The following is an 8,133-nucleotide window of genomic DNA, read 5'->3' as shown; positions in this document are numbered from 1 at the left end:
AAGTACACTGCTGAGGGCAGCAGCGGGCGGGTCAGGAGAGGTCTGCCGTGCCATGTGGTCACCTCCGGGGCAGGCGGGAATCGAACTCATGCTGAAGTGACTTTAGCTTCTTAGTGCTGTGCTTTAACCCACTGCGCCACCAGGGAGGGCCCAGAACCTTTTATTCTTAATAGTGGTGCAAGGGGTTAGTTCTCAGCACCATGAAGCTATCAGCAGCCCCCAGAACCTGAGTTCCATCCTGACCTCTGCTGACCCATCCACTGCTCCCCTCAGCAGTGTACTTCGTCCATCTGCCTGTTCTGCTCCCCACTCTGTCTCTGGTGAATCCTCACATACTCCTGCATCACTGGCCTATAACCCCCACTCTTCTATGCATAAATAATCCTTTAAAAAAGAAAAAGAAAAAGGCCCCTCCTGGTGGCGCAAGGAGTAAGGACCCAGCACTGCATGCTAGCCGCAGCAGCTTCATTGCAAGTTCGATCCCCCACCCGGGAGGAGATGCACATGGCAGCAGACCTCTCCTGACCTGCCCGCTGCTCCCCTCAGCAGCGATCTGCCTGTTAAGCTCCCCACTCTATCTCTGGTGAATCTTCTCACTGCCCCTGCACCTCTGGCTTGTACCCCATTTCTGTATGCATAAATATAAAAATAAATAAATAAATCTTTTTAAAAAAGACCCTCAAAGAGTTTTTTGTTTATGTGAGTTATAAGTAGTTGCTACTTCATTATAAAGTAAAATCTGTGGATGTTTCGAAGGCCTTTTCATTTTTCGTTTGGAAATCTACGCTAAGTTTCAGCTTTAAAAAAAGTATTATACCAGATTCAGTATTCTTGATTCACAATCTTTTTTAAGATTTTTTACTTATGCATACAGAACTGGGGTTCCCAATGTCAGCGCTTAAAATATTCAACTCCTTTTCCTTAAACTTTAGTCTCAAAATGATGCTATCAGACAACTGACATTGTGATACTATAGAAAATGTTCTGTTGCATAAGACACAAGGTATATTAGTAATACATATAAAGCTAAGAATAGTTTTTTGTTTGTTTGTTTTAGAGGTAGTTTTTCAGTGAAATCTTAAGAATTATTACCAGCACTAGAGACCAAAATGCAGTGTGTTTATATAGTTGAAGGGTTAAAGGAAAAGAATTGTGAACCAGGCCCTCCCTGGTAGTGCAACCTATTAGGACACAGCACAGCAAGCTAGCTTCAACCACTTCAGTACAAGTTTGATCCCCACCCTGGAGATGATCTACATGGTGTATCAGACCTCAGACCTCACCTGTCTCGCCCGCTGTTCCCCTCTGCAGTGTACTTCATCAATCTGCCTGTTCTGCTCCCCACTCTGTCTCTGGTGAACCCTATGGTGTCCCTGCACCTCTCACCTGTACCCCAGTTCTATATGCATAAATAAAAAAATCTTAAAAAAAAAAACTGTGAATCAAGAATCCTATATCTGGCATAATAGTACTTCAAAAATGGAAAAATCAGGGGCTTTCCTGTTGGTACAGAGGTTAAGTCTCAGCACTATTAAACTATTGTCAATCACTGTGGCATGAGTTCTATTTCTGGTCAGGGAGCTGACCCACATGGTGCAGCAGACCTCTCCTGTCTCACCCTCTGCTCCCCTCAATAGTATATTTCAGTAGACCTGCCTGTTCTGTTCCCCACACTGGTGAATCCTCTCAACCCCCACACCTCTGGCCTACATCTCAGATCTTATATGTATAAATAAATAAAAAACTTTTTTAAAAAGTCAGTTCTTCCCAAAAATAAAAATCCCAGCTAGTTATCTTGTGTGTATCGACAAACTGATTCTTAAGTTTTTATGAGAAAGCAACAGAACTACAATAACCAAAACAATACTGAGGAGGGCCTCCCTGGTAGTAAAAGGAGTTAAGTCTCAGCACTATGAAGCTCTCTGCAGCACTGCAGCACAAGTTTGATCCCTGGCCAGTGAGCTGGCCCACATGGCACAGCAGACCCCTCTTGTCTCGCCCACTGTTCTCCTCAGCAGTGTATTTCAGTCAATCCACCTATCCTGTTCCCCACTCTGTCTCTGGTAAATCTTCTCATTCCCATACTTCTGGCCTGTACCCAAGTTCTTGTATGCATAAATAAATAAATCTTTTTTAAAAAGCCAATACTGGTCCCTCTCTGGTGGCACAGCAGGTTAAAGCACAGCACTAAGAAGCTAAAACCACTTCAGCGTGAATTTGATCCCCACCCCAGAGGTGACCCAGCAGACCTCTCCTGACCTGCTCACTGCTCCCCTCAGCAGTGTACTTCATCAGTCAGCCTGTTCTGCTCCCCACTTCCTCTCTGGTGAAGCCTCTCACCACTCCTGCACCTCTGGCCCTGCACTCCAGTTCTGTATGCAAAAATAAATAACTTTTTAAAAAAAGCCAATACTGATAAACAATGTCAGAGCACTGACATTACCTGATTTTAAGATTTACCTTAAAAAGCTACAAAGATAAGGTAGTGTGGTATTGGCAAAAGAATAGACAAAAGTATATCAACAGAACAAATAGAATCCCAAAATAGACCCACACAAATATACTCATCTGGTTATTGCGAAAGAAACAAAAATAATTAATGGAGAAATGGAAAGTTTCTCAGCAAATATCTAATGCTAGAGTAACTGAACATCACATACAAACAAAATCTACACAAGACCATAAAGCTGTCACAAAACTTAACTCTCCAAATCAATCAAAAGATCTACATGTAAAGCTATAAAAATAGAAGAAAATGTAGGCAACCTTTGATTTGGTGATGATTTTTCAAAAAGATTTATGTATTTATGTGGACTGGGGTACAGGCCAGAGATAGAGGGGTGGGGTGAGAGGAGTCACCAGAGACAGAGTGGGGAACCGAACAGGCAGACTAAGGAAGTACACTGCTGAGGGGAGCAGTGGGCGGGTCAGGGTAAGTCTGCTGAGCCAAGTGGGTCAGCTCCCTGGGCGGGGATTGAACTTGTGCTGAAGGGGCTCAGGCTGGCTTTGCAATGTTGAGCTTTAACCCACTGTGCCACCAGGGAGGGTCCTGGTGATGATTTTTTTTTATTATTTATAATAGTTTATTTTTACATATTTTCGTGCATTTTTCCATCTCAGTTGCAATCCCCTTGGGTTTCCCATCCCTGGTGATGATTTTTTAAGATATCACCAAAAACAGAATCCAGAATGAAAAACTGATAACAGACCATTAAAATTAGAAGCTTCTGCTCTGAGAGACATTTTTGAGAATGGAAAAACAAAGCACAGACTGTGAGAAAAGGTCTGCAGAACATATACCTGATAAAAATTTATATATGGGGAAAAAGAACTTATATATGAAATAAACGCTATAGAATGCTTGTGCCTTCCCCCATTCATACGTTGATGTTCTAAACCCTAAGGTGATAATAATAGCAGGTGGGATGTTGAGAGTGATTAAGTCATGAAGGCATATGGGTTTAGTGCCTTTCTAAAAGATAACCTACAGAGCTTCCTACTACCTTTCTACCCTGTGAAAAGATAACAATCTGTACCAAACACAAATCTGCCAGTGTCATGATCCTGGATTTCCCTGCTTTCAGAACTGAGAAATACATTTTTTTTATAAGTCACTTCTTCTATGTTGATTCATTCTAGCCATCCAAAAGGACTGAACATGTGAAGAATTTAAAACATAAGAATAAGAAAATAAGCAACTCAATTTCAAAACATGGGTAAGGATCTGAAAAGACATTTCACCAAAGAATATATATAAATTGCAAAATAAGCGTATAAAAAATTTTCACTATTGGGCCCTCCCTGGTGGTGCAACAGGTTAAAGCACAGCACTAGGAAGCTGTCTGCAGCTGCTGCAGCTCCATTCTCAGCCAGCGGGGTGACCCATCCACTGCACCCCTCAGGAGTGTATTTCAGTACATCTGCCAGTTCTGCTCCCCACTGTCTCTGGTGAATCCTCGCATTCCCCACACCTCTGGCCTGTACCCCAGTTTATATGCATAAATAAATAAAACTTAAAAAAATGTTCAATATCACGTCATTAAGGAGTTACAAATTAAAGTAAAATGAGATACCACTGCATAGCAACTAGAATAGCTAAAATCCAAACACTGAAAAAACAAAAGTATAGAAACATGAACTCTTTCATTGCTGGTGGGAATGCAAACTGGGGCACTAAATTTGCAAATATTTTGGAAGCTAGTTAGAAAACTAAACAGTCTTACCATATGATCCAGCAATTGTGCTCCTAGTTATTTCTCCAAATGAACTGAAACTATGTCTAAAAAGAAAAAACAAATACATTTACACTATTTTTACTCATAACTGCCCCCAAAATGGAAGCAATCAAATTTTCCTTCAAGAGATGAATGACGGGCCCTGCCTTGTGGTGCAAGGGGTTAAAGTGCAGAACTATGAAGTGCACACCCACTGCAGTAGTTCAATCCCTGGCCAGGGAGGTGACGCACGTGGCACAGCAGACCTCTCCTATCCCACCCTCTGCTCCCCTCAGCAGTGTACTTCGTCAGTCGGCCTGTTCTGCTCCCCACTGTATCTCTGGTGTATCCTCTCATCTCGCTGTGCCTCTGACCTCTATCCCAGTTCTTGTATGCCTAAATAAATAAACCTTCATTTAAAAAAAAAAGATGAGTGTATAAACAAAGTGTGGGACACTGGTAGAATGGAATATTAGAATAATAAATGACTATCAAGCCATCAAAAATATGGAGTAAACTGTATTGCACATTGCGAAGTTAAAGAATCCATTAGTAAAGGCCACATACTATATAACTCCAATCATATGTCCCTCTGGAAAAGGTGAAATTTTGGAGATAGTAAAAAGTTTGACGGGGTAGGTGGAATGAACAAGTAGAGCACAGGACATTTTGGGGGACAGTGAAACTATTCTGTATAATACTTTTTTTTTTAATTTATGCATATAAGAACTGGGGGTGAGGCCAGAGGTGCAGGGAGTAAGAGGATTCACCTGAGACAGAGTCAGGAGAAGAACAGGCAGATCTACGAAGTACACTGCTGAGAGGAGCAGCAGGCAGGTCAGGAGCAGTCTGCCCCAGCATGTGGTCACCTCCAGGGCAGGCTGGGATCAAACTCCTGAGCAAGTGGATTTAAGCTTCTTAGTGCTGTGCTTTAACCCACTGCTCCACCACAGAGGGCCCTGTGTGATACTCTTACGTTAGAAAGTGACATTACACATTTGTCAAAATCCAGAGAACTAGAAAACACAAAGTATAAATCCAACTATGAACTGGACTTTGGTTACTAATAATATACCATTATTGGCTCATTGATTATAACATACGTACCACACTTGATTCAAAAAGGTCCAGGTACAGGGAGGGCCAAGAGAGAAAGACAAAAGAGGCAAATCACTCCAGATAAGGGGACTTAGGAGGCTTGTCTTGAGTGGCTGGAAGAGGAGAAAACCCTACTTACAGACAAGAAAAAACCAAAAATACATACATTCTTAAAAGTGAACATACTAAGAGATGTACAAAATTTCATTTGAAAAAAAACGAAAGCCCTTCTAAAAGTCACATAAGTGAACTTGAGCAAATGAATAAAAAACATTCCTTATTCTTAGATAAAGCCAATGATAACTACAGGTTAATTATTAACTATAGGGAAAACAAAAATAAAAAGGAACTAATCATCATACACTACCATGTTTAGCTGAGAATATTTGCAAAGGCACAACAATGAAAACATGAATATTCACCTCATGAAGAATTCTCAGGCAACTACATCTAGAAAATGAGTGAGGAGAAGCCAAGGGAATAGTGTTTTAAGAGTTAATTCCAGATCTGTCCTAGGAAAACAGACAAATTCAAAATAGATGAGTCAAAGCACACCAGACCTTTGTGTGGATTTGTATTGCCAGGGTATATCAGGGAACCTCGATCCATGAACTTCTTCTGAAGTGTGCTCTAGTGATAGTACCCTCAGATGCCAGACAGGCTGTCACTGCCTCTCGCGAGATGGGCACATTCTCCTCACGACTTTAGGAACATCTTAGTTTTCAAAGACCATGAAACACAGGCAGTGAGAGATAAGACCAAGATGAACAGCAAAGAAGAAAAAGCAAAACCAGGAGAGGGTAGAAACAGTCGTGGGCAGACTTCAGTTACTGGAACCACAAGTCACAAAATTCATAGCACCTTTTTTTCATAGGGGCCTCTCTGGTGGCACAATGGGTTAAGGCAAGTACTGTGGAGCTATCTGTATTCATTGCAGCATGAGTTCAAGTTTGATCCTCGGCCAGGGAGCTGATTCACATGGCACAGCAGACCTCTCCTGTCTTGCCCACTGCTCCCCTCAGCAGTGTATTTCAGTAGCTCTGCCTGTTCCGCTCCCCACTCTGTCTCTGGTGAATCATCTCACCCCCTGCACCTCTGGCCTGTACCCCAGTTCTTGTATGTATTAATAAATCTTGTAATTTTTTAAAAGGCAAATTGAAAATAACTGCAGATAATAGGGAACTATAAAAAGTAAGTTTGTAGTATTAAAAATAAACATGTACAAATTATTTTTTAAAGTAACCAAGATTAAAAATTGTAGTAAAAGCCATATGTCATCTAAAATCTATACTACTCTAATTCTATCACTTGAGCTGACCAATTTGAAATACTAGACTCTGACTTGTATACATTTTACCCACTCTGGATTGTTATATAATCCATTCAAACATCTTATGAAATAGGTACACTTTTTAATATCAGAGACACAAAACTACCACCAGAGTTCCAGCTTGAGTAGAGAAAAGCTGCCATTAGGTCTGAGACTTAGTAAATGATAAGAATTGAAGGTTTAATTTAAAGAAGGGTTTGAAACTGAGACCAGAAAAGCAATCCTGGAAAGGTATCTTTCTGAAAGAAAGAGATGACATGAAGGAAAGGAATCCCTTGAGGGCATGATGACAAAAAGAAAGGGAGAAACAAGTAGTGCGAAGGTGAGACTACCACAGAAAGTAAAGAGAATCAAAAGAGCATAACAACTATCACTCTGGGTGCCACCCCAAAATGTGCCGGTTTGGAAAAATGTATTTCTTTCTGTCAACAGAAGAGGGCACTCCTGAACTGAGAACTGTTAAAAAGACCCAAAGCCCTGCCTTTACTTGTAACTGCTGCAACTCGAAAATAAGACATTTTAAAATGAACAAAGTGACAGCTGTAATATAATATGAAGAGAACAACAACAACAAAAAGACTTTTAAAACTATCCATGAATTTGAAAGGAATTTGAAAGAAAAAAAATCCCTGGTTAAAATGAACAAATCATTTACAAAGCAAAGGAAATCAGGTTTGTAGCATTTCACAACATACAAAGCAAGGCAAACTCAAGGAAAATGAGTATGAACTCAGATATGTTCTTCAAGTACCAAGGATATAGAAAACCAGTTCCAAATGTGCAACTCTCATAATACTGTGCTCAGGCACCCTCTTGAGGAATTTACTAGAGTTAAGCTTCACCCACCAAACTTGAGAACATTCAGTAAACATAATGGTGACCATTAACTATATTAAGCTCTAGATATACAATTAAAACCTGGTGACCAATGTGGAAAATAGTAGGATAATTTTGTCTCCTAAAAACAAAATGACTACAAAATTGGAAGGCAGGAAAGGGAAGTTTGAGACCAGAAAGGCAATCCTAGGAGGCATCTTTCTGAAGGAAGGAGAGGATGTGAAGGGGCTATACCCCTTCGGGTCTTAACACGAAGAAATTTAATAGGTACTAGGATCAAACTATATAGCTGACACACTACAGACCAGGTAAGGGAAGGAAATTTGAGATTGGAAATGCTGCAATTACAGAGGTAACTTTTGGAACAAAACACAAACATTACCAAACACAAAAAGTAGTACTTAAATATGTTTTTTATCACACCACAGATGCTTCAGGTCTATCTCTGTAATCCCTAACTCTTTCCTGGAATCAGTCATTTCTCCAAGGAACCCTTTTTCCTACACGGAGCAGATAATCAGGTAAAAACAAATGACTTCAGAGCTCTGGGAGCGGGTGTGTATGGGGGTTGGCGGAAGGTAGGAAATTGCCTCAAAATTCTCTGGTAATGTTCTTCTGGGAAAATGAAGACCCAGTATAGCAAAAGGGTTGGAG

Source organism: Condylura cristata, unplaced genomic scaffold, assembly GCF_000260355.1.
Source record: "Condylura cristata isolate star-nosed mole 26May11 unplaced genomic scaffold, ConCri1.0 scaffold00021, whole genome shotgun sequence".
NCBI classification, from domain to species: Eukaryota; Metazoa; Chordata; class Mammalia; order Eulipotyphla; family Talpidae; genus Condylura; species Condylura cristata.
This window is presented reverse-complemented; position numbering follows the sequence as displayed.